Raw genomic sequence first — 16653 nt, 5'->3', positions numbered from 1 at the left:
CGCAAACGAGGGACTGAAGGTAAGGTTTAGAGTGGGAGGGGTGGGGAGAATGGATGACCCTTGGTGTTACTGTGCGTTGTTGCCATGCTCTAAGGCCCCAAATACCACCTCATGCCACATCAGAACAGTCATCCCTACCCATTAGGGCATCATATAACTTGGTCAGAATATTCAGCTGGACTGGTGCCCCCAAGGCATACAGATCTGCTGGTTGGCAACTAGTCTACCAGAAGGTATTCAATTAACCCCGAAGGTATTCAATTAACCTCAGCACTTCACTAGTACACTTAGGAACCAAGAGTTCACATCTGGCAACTCCTTGACTCGAGCCTACCCCAAAAAAAGCAGTCACTAAACATGCTTTTTAGGGTTAGAGAACAGTAGTGCGCGCTTTATCAGAGTCAAATATGCCAAACTGAATATGATGCACAGACTGTGTGACTGTGGCACGCAGGTGATGCAAACATCCCGGTGCCCCACACCTCGAGATGCAGTAGAGCTGCCGAAGAACATTTCTTCCGCCACCACATAGCAACTCTCAAAGGCTGGCTGGGGTCTCAAAATGGGTCGGGCGGTCTCTCGAAACCCGTGCTTTCTTGCCAAGTGCTGATATTGGAGGAAGGCAGAAAAGTGAGATAATCTATATAGTTTATATAATAACCATCTGTTATTTAGCACCAAGATACCATTGGGTGAACGTGTGCTTTGCAAATGTTATATTATGGTTAAAGTGTGTTGACTGCGATCAGGGGGACATTTGGTTGCAGAGTCACCTATCCGGTTTTCTACCGGCCCCACCTGTATTTTACTGTCCCCGGCGTTACACAAATATACAAAACCATCTAAGGCCAATATTTTAGGCCTTCTCCGTACATACTTCAAACAGCAAATGTAAACAGAAAGCACTTTTTAATGTATTAACACAGTGTTCTGGGGCTGCATGGACAACCTCTGACTAATATTCAGAGTAAACAAAGGCAGAGAAGTCATTTTACAAATGAATACATATGATTTTGTTTAAAGTCCTATTTAGTATCCTACCCGGGCCTTAAAACAACAAATGGGTGGAGTTTTTCTCCTGGAAATGTGGCACCCTTAGCCTGGTTGTAAAGGGGGGGTCACGGCAGTGGTCTACAATGGTTAACACCAGCATCGGATTGGCAAGGTGGGCAGTCGGGCAGTGGGGGATGAGGCGGTGCCAAAGGGTCACCTGTGGGACAGATTTTGTTAGGCGCTCTGTCAACCGCCCCACAGAGCCGTACGCTCTTTCCCGCCAGGCCACTGGAATGTGGAGCCAGCATCACAGGCAGACAGGCCCTGAGGGAGTAGTTTACAGAAGCGTCGCTAGGCCAGCACTGTTCTGCCTGCTGCCGACTTTGTCTTGCCCCTCCCCCTGGGCGGCCGGCGCAGATGCAGTGCACCACGCCCCTGCTGTGCTGTTATAGTGAAGCGTGGTGTAGAGAGCGCAGCGGCTGGGGCAGGTGATGTGGCTGTTGGGCCATCATTACCTCAGCTTCCTGGAGCAGCCGCAACTTTGTGCTTATCTTCACCCCCTCCCCCGCCCCCAGGTCATTATATTGAGGATATAGTTGGCTGGGGAGGGAAGAGAGTGTGTGAAGAGGCCTCGCTGAGGGTCTGTTGGTGGCGCCTCAGCTCCAGTGTCTTTCAGGTAGGATGACCAGGCGTCCCACATTTGCCCGGACGGTCCCTGTTTTTCACCTGCTGGCCGGGCAAATTTCAGGAAATTTAGCTCCTGTCCCGCTTTTTAGAGAGGGGCGACTGAAAACTGTGGGAGGTGTTTTTTTTATGTTTTACAGAGCAGGGATAGTTAGCAGTTGTTTCAAGAAAGCAATCTAATTAACAAGCAAGCTTTAAGGTTTAGAAACGGCATTTTATTTATGTTCTAGCTGCCTGTTCTGTAATTCTCTGCTGAGGAGCGCTGTCATCCTGTGCGCTCGCTTGAAATAAAACGGTAGTCCTTCTTCTATTTTCGTGAAATGTACCGGTTTTTGGCTTTAACATTACGGTCACCCTACTCTCAGGCCTAGGACGGCCTGGGGAGGGGGTGGATGTCTGCATTGGCCTCGCAGTGAGGCACCTTTCCCAGTGAGGAAAACTGAGTGGATGTAATATTGGGGTCAGAGCTGCCAAATTTATGGACATAGATTTGAGTCCCAGCTTCAGCTCAACATCCTGTGATTCTAGGCAAATAACTGAATGTCCAAGCAATAAAATAAAAATGAATTTGATCTGCTGTAATGTGCCTGGGGCTCATATAAATCGCTGCCCTCGGGCCGAGCTTGCGCTATATGAAAGTCAATAAAAAAAGAACCTTCTGTCTGCTCATGTTTTAAGAGTCTGCAAAGGCTGGAACATAATGAAAGAGGATTCATTATGCAATCATGAAAACGCCCGTATTCCTTCTTAACATGGCTTTTACGCCTTTGTTTGATTTTAACTACCAGCCAGGGATCATCAAAGAAGCTTTAGACCACATTTTAAACTTCTTTCACCTAACATTTACTGTTTAACCCCTTCCATGCTTATGGCGAGCCCAGCTCGTCATGAGGCACAGTGCAGCTGGGCTCGTCATAACAGCCGCGGCTCTCCCACGCGCAATTGATTCCCAGCCTGTGCGGGAGGATCAATCAGTGGGCGGAGTCGCAACGAGCCCAGCGGTGCCAATCCGCCGCCCCCCCCGGCATGGGGGAATTACCCCCGCGGCGAAGGGGGTAAAGTAAATATTGACCAAAGGAGAAAATACCAGCTTTATGTGATTTTTTTCATTTTCATACCGGCCGGGACATATAATACCAGTAACACCAGTTAAAAAACGACCATGTGGCAAACATACCAGATCAGCAGTTGTGGCCTTTGGGCCACCTTATTTCTCTAGCTCGCCCGAGCCAAAATGTAGTGCTTCAATTTTCACCAATGTTTCTTGTGATGTGAGCTTTAAAAATCATAATTTATCAAACATTTCTCTAAAAAACGAGCCCTATGAGACTAACCAAATGCTGATTCACTAACATAAGGGAATGTGGGCCACTTTTTTCGGGGTGCCCGGCCCGAACTGTGATCCCAATCTGACTCTAGTTAACACCGCATCTGCAGCTTGTCAAAAGTACCGTGTCCGCTGTGGACAAGGACTGTATGCACAATGGCGCCTAGGAGCCTTCGCCCTTCTGAAGCAGCCCAGCGAGGGCTGCCCAATGTCCATGCTGCTCATCACTTCTTCAAACATGTACTCGTGCGTCAACAAGCGCTATATAAATACAAACATTTTTCCTCCTCTATTCTTCTGCTATCATTCCAAATCCAAATAACTGACTAACCTATACACCACTTAAAATGTACTTGCATGTTTCACTATACTAATTCAACACTAATCCTCTATGGGTGCCGGAGAAGTGTGCTACTCGCCAAAAAAGTGCTTCGACGCCTCGTCAGGGGTAGTAAGCGCTATATAAATGCAATTACAATACAATACTCTAAAATGGAGAGTGCTCCTCTCTTAGGTGGAATACGCTGCACAGAGGATGCACAGGTCACATTCTCAGTGTCTTGTACACAGAGCTGCTGCAGCTGGAGTATCTCAAAGGTCGCTGATTGTAAGGCGATACCGCAAGTAAATGACTTCACACAGATACTTGTGTGAAGAAGGAATGCTGTTGCAGGTTAGACTCTCCACAGCTGTACAGAAGTCAGAACATAACACATATTGTCTAAAATGCCCCTAAGACTCCAGTGAGTCATGCTGCACAACCGGTTGGTTTGGTTCTCCCGCCAGAGTCTTTCTTCAGGCTCCCTCCTTTGTGCAGTGTTACTACTGACCGTAGGTGGCACTGGGGTTGGCTGCAAGGCGGAAATGGGAGATGCCTGCACCTGGACCTTACAGGCCTGTCTCAAGCAGCATTTGTGGTCAGACAAGTGCAGGCCTGTCCAAGAAACTTCCTCACCATGAACAACAGAAAGTACTGTTTCCCCCTTCACCCCTAGCATCTACCAAATAGCAAGAAATGAGCAGCCCCTTGCTAACAAAGTTGATCGAAAGGCTAAAAGTAGTCCCATCCACATCCTCCTCACTTCATTGGCTGGGTCGCCACCGCAAAGCAGACAATATCCTTCCGCTGTCTGGGGAAGCTACCCTCGCCGCCATCGTGTGCCGTGCTACAACCAGGGAAAAACCAAAGGAAACCAGGGGCATTAATAAAAATCTGTTGAAATAAAAAAATAAAGGGGGCGTGGCTTGGACGCTGGTGAAATGGCGGCGTAGTTTTTGACCTCCTCCAAGTGGCTACGATCTCGCGCTGCCAAGAGCTGCCTTTCCAATCCCCTTCCGAACTCAACCGGAAATACCGATGTCGGACCTTCACCCCAGCTGGCCCTGAAAGTTTGGACAGGAACCGAGCACGGAAAACGGAGGAAAACTACCTTCTGTCCCGACCGCTGGTTCTCCAGACTCGACCGGAGCCTAAACCCGGCTAAGCCCGCGAGACCTCCCGGAGCGCTACGGAGAACCTGCTTGCATCGTTGATGAGAGGACACCGGGTTTATACGGCGATGACTCCACTTCGATTCTACGCAGCAGAGGGGTCGTGAGTACAGAATGCCTGAGAAAAGTAGTTTAATTATAAATTAAAACGGCGCGAAAGCACTACTCAAAATGGCAGCTTGCCGATGCTCCTGAATGCGCACACGAACATCCAGCGGCCCAGTTACCATGATCCACGCTTTTAAACGCAGACCTGCAGGCTGCAATACAATGCTCCCTACTGTGTGATTTAAGCAGTTATTGAACGGGACACTGAACTGGATGTCCGATACCAGCGAGGGAGTGCCAGACCAATGCACGCTGTCTAACGTTTTTACGCCAATGAGTTGCTGGGTCCTATTTGCCTACAGATAGTGAGAACTGAGTTATTATTTGGTCACCCTTGTGTCAGGGTGAATGCCAGCAGCCAGCAACCGATAAACGTTAATCACGCTCTGCAACACGTGAAGTAGAGACTTATAGTGGTAACTCTATGTGTATCTCTATGTGAGGCTGTGTTTTGAACATGACGGAGAGGCGCACGTAACCTTCCTGGTAATACGGTGCGAATCAATACCCATAACTCGACACCTAACTTTGAGGCACTGTTGAATGCTGTGCTCTATATTATGTTTTCCACACAAGGGAGCTCACTCATATATGCTGACCAATGACGGTGTGATATAATCCTGTCATTACGTGGTACGCCTGGGAGTCACTGGGAAAATCTGCCATACGTAGAGATTGCTGTGCGTTAAAAGTTGACAGAGAGTACTGCTGAAGTGACCCCAGACCAATCCAACCTCTATAACACCATAAAGCAATTTCCGCCACCCGGTCCCATGATGGGTGACAAAGATAATGGGAAGACACCCAAAAGCCTGAAGTCTGACCCACCCACTCCAGTCAAAGGGAGGAAGGACATGACGGAAGCCATGGAGACTATCTTAAGCAGGCTGGAGGAAGTTAGGGACTTAGCCAAATCCACCAAAGAGGAGGTTGTTGCAGTTCGCCAAGACATCAAAGATATCAACTCGAGGTTGATGGAATCAGAGAGCAGAATAGGCAAGCTTGAAGATTTCGAGAACAAAGCCTGCGGTGCCATCAAGAAACTCACACTATGCTCAGAACACCTAGTGAGGAAAGTTGCGGAGTTAGAGGACAGAAATAGGAGGGGAAATCTCAGAATTTTTGGTATACCAGAAAAAGCGGAGGAATCCCTAGAATCGTGTATAACCTTCCTGGAACAGTGGTTCACGCAGGCCACAAATTTGACTTTCGCACAGCCCCTGGAGTTTGACAGAGCTCATAGAGTTCCGGGGCGAATCACCAAAGATCAAAAAGGTCCGAGAGCAATTGTGTGCAAGCCGCTGAGATATCAACACACAGAGCAGATTCTCACATTCATGCGTAAAAATAACCATATTCTATGGAAAGGTCACAAGATCTTCATTTCACAGGACTTCAGCAAAGAAACCATGGAAATAAGGAAAGCTTTCCTTGCATTGAGACCACAATTGAAATATATGGGGTACATGTATGGTTTTATTGGCCCGACGAGATTCAAGGTAACCCTACAAGGTGTAACCCAGGTGTTCTCTGACCCGCAAAAACTACGACACCTGCTATTTAACCAAGGAGAGGGCAACATGGAGGTTTCCCCTTCGTCCCAGATGAACGCCTCTACATCTGGTCTAGGATGAGCTCTTACTTTTCTATCATAATTATCCAATGCTCTCTGTCTCCACGTAATCTGTCTGCTTGAGCTTGAACACCCTCGCTCAAGAACGTTGACTACTGCTACGTTTCTATGGGTTTGTGCTGCCTAATGGACTCAACCTGCTGGATACTCTGCACTGGATTGGTTGCCCAAGTTGTACGACCCTGTCCGATCACTTTTGATACAGGTTTGCTCCTGTCAGTTTAGTCTGCCTGGAACTTGTTACATTGCCCAATGTTAGGATTACTATGTTAGTGTTCTTGCGCTTAGTTATCAGCGCAACATGTTTTTTCCGTGCTATTGTCACGATAAGTAATGTTGAATCTATTTACACATGTACATGTCAGACCCTAAGTCTGAAGTCTGTTCTGCAGCTCTTATGATCGTTATGATTGCTAGGTCTAAGTAAGCCGATGATCGCATCCACACCCTGTTTGGGATGACCTATGTTTACCGTTACCAATGGTCCCAGGCTCTTCGTCTCCTTTGGTTTGTGTTGCTGGAAATGAACATCTTTACTCTATGCTACGCCTCAAGCTATCTATAGGAATATTACGTTTAAACCCTGGTTCTGGCCATCAATGTGACCATAAAACTTGAGGGATGTAATGTACGGGAGAGGATGTCTGGTTACATGACTTTATCTTCTCAGTATAACTCACCACTTTGTTAACTGGCACGTGACACACACGACTGCTTGGTAGTGGTTCACTTCAGGCTTCAAACTTCAACATACCCTGATCAGACCTAGTTATAGTGCCTAGTGGTGAGATTTCATACTAATTTTCTTACGCCTGGACATTTGCAGGTATTTGCAGATTTTCACAGATCGTGTGCTGTCTGTACACTGTTCATGTTTAGCGGATTGTTACTGAGCGACCATGCTGTTCACAGTACTCCAACCGATATAGAATCCTTGTTGGTTTGGCTGTTATGAGACTCTTGCTATGTCTACCTGCCTTCTTATTCTAATGTTTGTTAGACCACTAACTTGCAATATGTTTCGCAGCTCTTATGAATAATATGTTTGGATAAGCTGCTTGGAGGCGGCCTCGAGGTTGTTCCCGAGTCGCCATGTTCTTTTTCTACCATTGGGCTGGGAGGGGAGGGATGGGGGAAGGGGTGGTGGGCGGTGGAAGGAAGGGAGGAGCGGGGTGAGGAGTTGTATTTGCATTGTTTGTATTATTTGTATTGTTTTGTTTTGACTTTGCTGATTCTTCTATTTTGCATCCTATTGTGCAAACTTATGTACTTTTTGCAACCATTATGGCTGTTACTGACACTATGTTTATCTTCTGCGCAGTGCTATGCATAGGCCTAAATGCAACCTTTAATGACAACACAGCTCATGGCAGTAAGCCTGATTATCACACATAGAAATGACGATGCCTCACACTATAGATACTCCTATAGGGACGACAACCATAAATAACCTTAAAGTGCTTTCATTGAATGTAAAGGGCCTGAACCAGCCGATTAAACGACAAAAGGTACTCGACTATCTCCGTAGACAGCATGGTGACATTGCCCTATTACAGGAAACAAGACTAGAGGAAAAGCACTTTCATACCCTACGTAATAAATTCTTTACTGAAGTTGTAGGCTCTAGCGCTGTGTCTAAGAAAAATGGAGTAGTAATTCTGCTAGCCAGGAAGTCGAATATGGAGGTGATTTCCTCCTCTGTAGACACCAAGGGGAGATGGGCCTCCGTGAAATTAGTTAAAGACGACACTGAGTTCTACGTTACAACAATATACGCCCCTAATACACACGAACCTTCCTTTTGGTCAGGACTCACAAAACAGTTAAACTCTATCCCAGATTCATCGGTCCATATACTAGCAGGGGATTTCAACCTACCGTTTGATCCAGCCTTGGATAGGGACTCTAGGTGCACCTTCAGACCTGGCAAAGCAAAAAATCCCACATGATAGACACATGGCGTATTCAACACCCCAATGGTAGAGACTACTCTTTCTACTCTCCACCCCATGACTCGTTTTCAAGAATTGATTACATTTTCATAACCAGGAATGCAGTACCCAGAATAGATGAAACAGACATCGCACCACGGCTCGTTTCTGACCACTCTTGCATTTCACTTACTCTGTCAAATGTTAAGCCAACAACTCGCCAATCAATGTGGCGCCTTAATGATGCCATTTTGAGTAACGAGAAACACAGAGAAACTATAGAAGGCGCCCTAAAAGACTACTTAATAATTAATAAAAAAGGTGACACCTCTGACTTGACTAGATGGGAAGCTCTAAAAGCCGCAATAAGGGGACTGATTATAAAGATATCATCAGCAATGAACAAGGATCATAATGCCGCCCTCTTAACCCTAGAAAAAGATATTTCTGTGCTATACCTGCACAACAGAAATCCAAAATCACTGTCTGAATTATCCAATCGAAAATATACCTATAACAAACTAGTGAGTGAAAGAGCGGGAGTCTGGCTAGACAAGAGGAAACGCTTTAAAATGTGTGACTCTAATAAGGCGGGGAAAGGTTTAGCTGCCTACCTTAAATTTTAAATTCAAAGGAACGCGATAGACTCACTAATGGATGACCAAGGCAACCCTACTTCGGACCCCAATAAAATTGCAAATTTATTCAAAGACTTCTATGAGAAGCTGTATGCCAAAAACATAAAGGTGAATAAGGAGAAGGTTGTGGACTTCCTCGCCAAGTGCACACTTCCAAAACTTACCTCCTCAGAACAAGAGTCCATAAACGAACCGATATCCGAAGCTGAGGTTGCAAGTGCGATCAAGTCCCTTAAGAGTGGGAAGGCCCCTGGCCCCGATGGGTTTACGGCAAAATTGTATAAATCCTTCTCACACACACTTACAGAACCACTTCTGAACGCATTTAGTGAAATTAGTGTTACGGGTGAGGTAAAGGGAACGATGGCTGAGGCGGTGATAGCCGTGATACCCAAAGAAGGGAAAGATTCCAAACTCGCAAAGAACTACAGACCCATTTCACTAATAAACCTGGATTGTAAGCTTTATGCATCAATCCTTGCAAAACGCATCCAAAGAGTTCTGCCCTCCCTAATCCATCCCTCACAAGCTGGTTTTTTGAAAAATAGATTGTCTAGTGACAACACCAGAATCCTAAGCCATGTCATAGAAAAAGCTAAGCTCCTCCCCATGCCAACTGTTGCGATAACACTCGACGCAGAGAAAGCGTTTGACAAAGTGGACTGGTCATACCTGGAAGCGGTATTACAGAAATTCGAATTGGGTCCGCTTTTTACTAAAATGATAATGTCACTATATACCTGTCCCACCGCTAGAGTGAGGGCTGGTGGAGCCTTCTCATCACCTTTCAAACTAGAACAAGGGACCAGACAAGGCTGCCCCCTGTCCCCATCCCTATTCCTCCTGGCAATCGAACCCTTTCTGTACCGTATCCGAGAGAATCATGACATACAGGGAATCCCATTCAATGAATGTGTTATAAAACTCACGGCATACGCCGATGATGTTTTAGTACTTAGTGAACAGGCTGACAAAGCTGTACCCGCGTTACTTTCCACGATTGAAGAGTTCCCCGGTGTCTCCGGGTACTCCCTAAATAAAGACAAGACTGAGGTGAAATTGCTAAATAACATGGGTAATAGAAGCATCCTGGGTGACTCTGGGCTCACCTGGCAGCCTAAAAGCTTCAAATACCTTGGCCTGGAATTTGAGAAGGACCTGATTACGACGCTGAAAATCAATGAGGACATACTCTTCAAAAAAGTAAGCAAACTCCTGGAAGGGTGGTCCCCGAAATTCCTCTCGTGGTGGGGTAGAGCGGAAACGTTAAAGATGATGATCACCCCCTTGATCAATTATATGGCAAGCATGCTCCTAATGACCTTCACGGAGGACTTCTTAAAAAAAATAAACAATTTAATTAGTAATTTCCTATGGAAAGACAAAAAAACGAGAATCTCTATGAAAAAACTGCAGCTCCCCAAACAAAAAGGTGGACTAGGATTACCAAATTTTAAGAACTACCAAACGGCCTTTTTATGTAAACAAGGAATCTCCTGGTTCCATGAAACACCTGGCTACACGCCGTTATGGGTAAACATAGAGAAAGCTATCATAGGTAAGGCCCCTCTAGCAGCAATATTAACCATGGACCTGTCCCACCTCATGCACTCCAAATACATCATGCTTAATACCAAAAGGGCTCTTCTCAGACTTGACCGAACACATAAATCTGGCCTACAGATAGGGAAGTCGGCGTCCTCATCTCTATGGTGTAATCCACTCATAAAGGTTAATGGCTCGTCTCCTCTTTGGAAACATTGGTCAGACAAAGGACTCAATGTTGTCTCAGATCTCTACGACAACCATGTGCCGTTGCCCTTCTCTTCGATTCAGTCTAAACACTCCCTTGAATCAATTGACTTCTATGCTTTCCTTAAACTAAAGTCAGCCATGTCTACACGCACATTCATACAAGCGACGTCGTGGTTAGTAAAGATACTCCCTCTCCTACAATCTTCAGGTCATTTTGTATCTAAAGTTTACAAGCTGCTCACGCCGAACTTGAGTAAAACACTAAGGCGTAACGAAATTAAATGGGAATCAGAACCTAATGACACCGGTATAATTATTGACTGGGATAAGATACACGCTTCAGCCCTCACACACAAAGTATCACCAATCCTCTCGCAGACCAAATACATGATACTCAATAGGGTGTTCTGGACTCCCCAGAAATTATTTAAACTAAAACTAAGAGATACCCCACTTGTTGGAATTGCTCCTTAGCCAATGGAGATCTACCGCATATGCTATTTCACTGTACATTGTTGAAGAAATACTGGTCTGATATATTTGACTGTATTGAATGAATATTTAACATCAAACCAACGAGGGAATTCATTTACATTATTCTGGGGGCCATTGACCCATTGATAGTTAAAGACCACGACCGACAACTCCTGGACCTGCTCCTCACCCTGGCGTGCAAGGTCGTCCTTTGCCACTGGAAGACAGCTTCGGAAGTCTCTTTCAATGCTTGGAGGGAGTGGTTGGCTTGTATTAGAGGGGTGGACAATCCGGCCCTGAACTCATCCCCATGGCACACTACAAGCAAGAGACTCTGGTCTTCACTGGACGCGGCCTCTCTTTATTTCAAACCACCATGAGGTTCCTTCAATTATGTATGCACATCATATTGCAATAGGCAGCTCTGGCACACGCATTGTTTATTAAACTCATTCTGGTTGCACAACTAGATTAGTAAGCTTTATAGGCGCATCAGCACGACGGTTGAATATAGTCTGTATAGTTTTTAGAATTGATTATCAATCTAAGCCCACACTGTTCTCATAAACATGTTGTATTGGGTTAGTGTTTTGCTGAAGATCGACAATGATTCCCATGACCAATCAATTGACACTTTACTGTATAGACTCACGTCTCAAATATCAATGCCAAATGTATGACTGTCAAATATTAATCAATGATGACGTTGTGGCTCTGATCTCTCTTATTTTAGTCGTATTTTATTTTACTTTCTTATTTTCATAATGTCTTTATTTTCTTTGATCACTGTAATGTACCCACATGACTGTATCGCATCAACGCCTGTACATTTGCTTTCTGTTTAATGAATAAAAACGATTTGAACACAAAAAAATAAAAAAAATAAAAAAGTTTTAAAAAAATAAAATAGTTCAACCTTCGCTTTTTGGGATTAATACGATTATGATTGACTGCCGTCGACGCCATTCTCATATCTTTGGGGGGAATAGGCAGAAGTGTCACACGTGTAAGAGTGTGATGGATGGTTAGTGGCTGTGTTGGTACTGGCGGCGGCAATGGATGGTGCAAGCTTTTTAATTTATTTTTTACAAATTAAGCACTGCATCACTCTTCCTTCTACTGCACACGTGCTGCACTGTGTGCACAACGTGCATTAGTTCCCCTCTCAAGAGCCACTTGACTTCCCTCTACATGGGAAGCTACAAGTCACCACTATCACGGACTAACTGGACCCCCGCCGAAGTGACTTCCAGCCTTACTTTATGGCTCTACCGGGCCTCCGTACAGCTCACATGTTGCCTCTCGTATCCCTCGGTATTCTTTCACTTTACACAAACCTCGGCAGCTGATTTCGACTTCATTTAATAGCTTTGCCAGATTCCCACACACCCTTCTTTTCCCAAGTCATTGCTTTTAATTTTCAGTGCCTCACTTTATAACAGTACACGATGAAAGATTTAACCTTTTAATGACAGCGTTGTTATGTAGCACTCCAAACCGCACCTGTGCTTTTTCTTAAGAATTGTAAACTGTAAATGTTTTTATATAGCGCTTACGACCCCTGTTGAAGCATTGAAGCACTTTTTGCACGAGTAGCACACTACTGCGGAACCCAAGATTAACAATTAGTAGGGTAGTACAATTTTTAACATCAAGGGTTACCATTATCCAAGTTAATGCTGCTCAACTCGTCTACCTCACCAAGATAAGGGCTCAGTTATCCTTTGCTGGTATTTGAATTGGTACCTGCGGATCGCATCAATGTCGGTGGCGAGTTTCTAATTCATGGAGCCAGCTTGCTAGCGTACCAAGGGGGATATTTGCGGAGTGAGGCGTTAGCCGTCATAACTAAATGCCTCATTCCGCCACTTCAGAAACGAAAGGCTGCGTCATATTTACAAGAATATGGTGCAGGCGTGCGTTTCCCCCTGCAGTGGCGCTACACTGAGAAGTGTAGCACCAACGCAAGCAGGTGTCTGCATGCAGGGGAAGATTGTTTATGTACATGAAGACCCCCCCTTCCTGCACACAAACAATCTTGAAATGCCACTTTGTCACTTCTCCGTGTGCTGCTCAATGCAGCACACATGGAAGTTACAAAATGTCTTTTTTTTTATAGATTGTTTATGTCCAGGAAGTCGGACCTTTGCTTTTTTCAGCAAAAAAGCAAAAACAAGGAGAAATAAAGCATTTCTTCTCGTTTCACCAAGTTAAGACCTGGTTTTCCCTGGTCATAAAGCATTTCTTCTCGTTTCACCAAGTTAAGACCTGGTTTTCCCTGGTCTTAATTTGGTGGTGCCTCCTATTTACGCTGCCAAAGTAAATGGGGGGGCAGCGTCAAAATCAATGGGTGTTGCAATGGAACGCCCACTGCAAGACCCACTGCCCACCCCTTTCACACTAAGCATAGCCTTATTTACAAGACAGCGTTTAGCCGTGCCTTAACGCTGCCTTGTGACATTTCCGTGGCGATAAGGCTTGTACATACGCCTCCAAATCTCCTCACGTTTTCAAGACAGCCCCGCTTTTAGAATTGTTAGATCACCAAACCCCTCAAGTTCTGTTATACTCTCTTTTTAAAACGACACACTTCACCGCAATCTCACTTTACTGCAATAAAATGCTCACACTATCAACTCAGCACACACCATCCCACCCCTCCTGACCATACCGGGTCTGGTGGCTCAGTGGACTAATGTGTCCACTTCAGGGGCTAGTGTTCGACCTCATGGTCACAGGTTCAAATCCTGGTGGGTCCACACAGCCTTTCATCCATCTGAGGTTGATAAAATGAGTATCACTGAGTTGGATAACAATAAACATCTGGTATTCAGTGCCAAGAGACCCTTCTGGGTGAAGGGGCGCTTTACAAATACACGTTATGTTATACCACCACACCCCTCCACACACATCAGTCGTAATCATCCCTCGGAGCATGAGCACAGAGCATTGGATAGCACTGCTCTTCCACTGAGCATGTGGCATTTGCTTAGGCCCACAATCCTACTCCAGTCTGAATATTAATATGGTTACCCAGCTGCAGGCAGAGTTTAGAACATAATGAAACACCTGAAACAGTCAAGTGGGTGAATCCAGGATATCAAAGGCCCATGGGCCAGGGCACAAGTCTTAAGAAAGAGAATTGGGTGGGGCTCTTCAAGATAGGCAGTATGCAAGAGACATCATGGAGCACAACTCCACAGAACGTGACATCATGGTGCACAGGAAGTGATGTCACGTATAAGCATGTCTAGCAATTGAGCGTAGTATGAGGTTTAACAATTGAAAGCTGCTCAGTACTTAAGCCTGTGACTCGAGGTCCCTGTCTGAAGACATGAACAGTGCAACAGTGAATGCATCTGGGTGTCTGAGTCCCAGATAACACAAAACAACTTCAAATGATACATTTTCTCTGGACTGGAAAGCAGAAAAATAAAGATTGTCCCCTTTCCTTAGGCTTAGACGATTCTAGCTAAGGAACAGGATCATAGGTTAATGGTTTAGTGCAGAGCAGAACTGGTCAACAGCAAAGCAACAAGCTATCTTATAGACTTATAATTCAACATCTGGGCTGAAATGACACATGTGAGCACTGCAGCACGGCCGGTCCTCCAGGGCGCACGGTGATGGCCCTCACCTCGAGTCCAGGAGATATTCAGAGCTGACCTCCACCCCTATCAATAGCATGTTAGGAAGGCTGCAAAAAGATGAATTTCGAAGAGCAGGACATGCAGCTGCTCCCTGCTGAACTCGTCTACGATAACCTTGGTTAGCTCCCTGGCATAACACCCTTGTACATAAAGGCAACACCCACCCCATTTGCACCTCCATTTAAGGGCTCTGCAAACCCCGCTCGTTGTGCTCCCTCGAAGCAGCTCTGGCACAACTCATATTTATTTCCAGACGGTGTGCTCTCATGTTCAAGAAATAATGAGCGAAACATCTTTAATTAATAGAACCAACACTTTTTGAATTGTGCTTAAAAAGTACTGACGTAAGCCAAGCAGGGGAGGCAGCTGCAGTTATTTTTTTGCAGATTTATATAGCGCGAGCTCAGCCCATGGATCCTGGAGCGCTTTACACGAGCACCAGTTACATTGGGTCATGTTTGCATTTTTTGGGCTCGTGCCCAGGATCACGGGATGCTGAGCCGACGCCCACACTGGAGCGCGGTCTCCAGTTTCACCGTCTGCACATCTGGAAAGAAGGGGGGACGCCATGAAAAACAAAAGGCAAAGCAGGGCGGGGCTGCAGAGGTGCACACCTGCCCACCGAGTGACGTCTGACGTATGTCCACGGATTGGTCCCAGGCTCGCAGTGCATGCTGGGAGGAAGCCCGGCAAGGTCACGGGGTTAGTGGGAGTTGTCAAAGGGCACAGCAGGGCTGTCATAGGTGGCGTTATCGCGCGCCACACCTGCTACCTCTTGTATTTTGTTTCCGTACAATGGTCACTTTTGCCTCATGTAACTTAACGTTTGCTTGTGTAATGTGTTCACTTGTAATTTTCTCCTCATGTATCATTACTGTTCGTATTGTGAAGCGCTCGGGCACCTTCGGGTAAAGTCCGCGCTATATAAAAAAGCATGAAATAAATAAATACGTAAATAAAAGACAGGAAACTGCGTCTCAAGCAGGCAGGTGCAGTGGGCGGGGCGATTGCCCTTTCAGGACATTTCTGGACTTGACGAAATCGAATGGAAATACTCTGTGCACTCTGGCCAGAGTTATCAAGATGTGAGCAGGCTGGACGGCGTCCACCCTGTGAAAATAATAGGTGGACGGCGTCCACCCACATAGGGGGCTTGGGGGAGGGAGCTGACCGAAGGGAGGTCCCCTCCCCCGGGCGTTTTTGGGAGGGCTGCGAGGGGTCCATTAGAAAGTAGTAGAACTTTCGAGAATTGGGCTGGTCTAGTAGGTTTTGACCAGCCCAAATATAAATTTAGGTTACTCCGCCCCCTAGCCACCATTTTAGGTTTGGTGACCTGGTGGCTAGGAGGGCTGTTAGCGTTTTTTGTGTGAAGGGTTTACTTAGGTGCTTTTAGGTATTTTCATTAGTTTTTCCTGTGGCTTTTATTTGCTGTTATGGAGGACTATCGCGTTTTAGAGGCCATGAGGCTGCTGTCGGAAGCAGGTCGCATGGACTTGCTGGTGGGTGGAGGGCCGGCGTGCCCTCAGCGCCAGGCCTCCGCAGGCGTTTACGCTGCGGTGTTGGCATGCTAGTCGCCGAAGAAGCGCCGCCCGAGCCAGGTAAGCGACAGGGGCCGGTCCCGTACGAGGAAACCGGCTCCCCCTGTGCATGTGCGCCCGGCGGGCGGGGAGGGGGAGGCTCCTTTAGTGGCGAGCGCTTTTGGTGTGTGCGCGAGTGGGACTCTGGCGGCGCCGGCGTCCAAAGTGAGAGCTGCGGGGGGAGCTCCAGCATTGTGCGGCGCTTCGGAGGGGCAGGCGCGCTGCTTGGTATCCCGGCTGGGCGGGCGGGCAGTTTGGCGCTTACGGAAGCGTTACATTCAGGTTCTGTTACAGCAGGACGGCGGGTAGGGGAGGGAGCAAGAAGCGCTCCGCATCAGACCCACTGCTCGAGCGCAGGTCACAGCCTCTGGATGTAGGCTCTGCGCGTGGTT

General features: G+C 46.4%; 1 protein-coding gene across 2 annotated transcripts in view; it reads right to left on the bottom strand.

Moving 5' to 3' along the window:
- LOC144772357 (CD48 antigen-like) overlaps positions 1-16653 on the bottom strand; it is a 266122-nt gene that overhangs the window by 213710 nt on the left and 35759 nt on the right. The window lies entirely within an intron of this gene.

Source organism: Lissotriton helveticus, chromosome 8 (assembly GCF_964261635.1).
Source record: "Lissotriton helveticus chromosome 8, aLisHel1.1, whole genome shotgun sequence".
NCBI lineage: Eukaryota > Metazoa > Chordata > Amphibia > Caudata > Salamandridae > Lissotriton > Lissotriton helveticus.
This window is presented reverse-complemented; position numbering and strand designations above follow the sequence as displayed.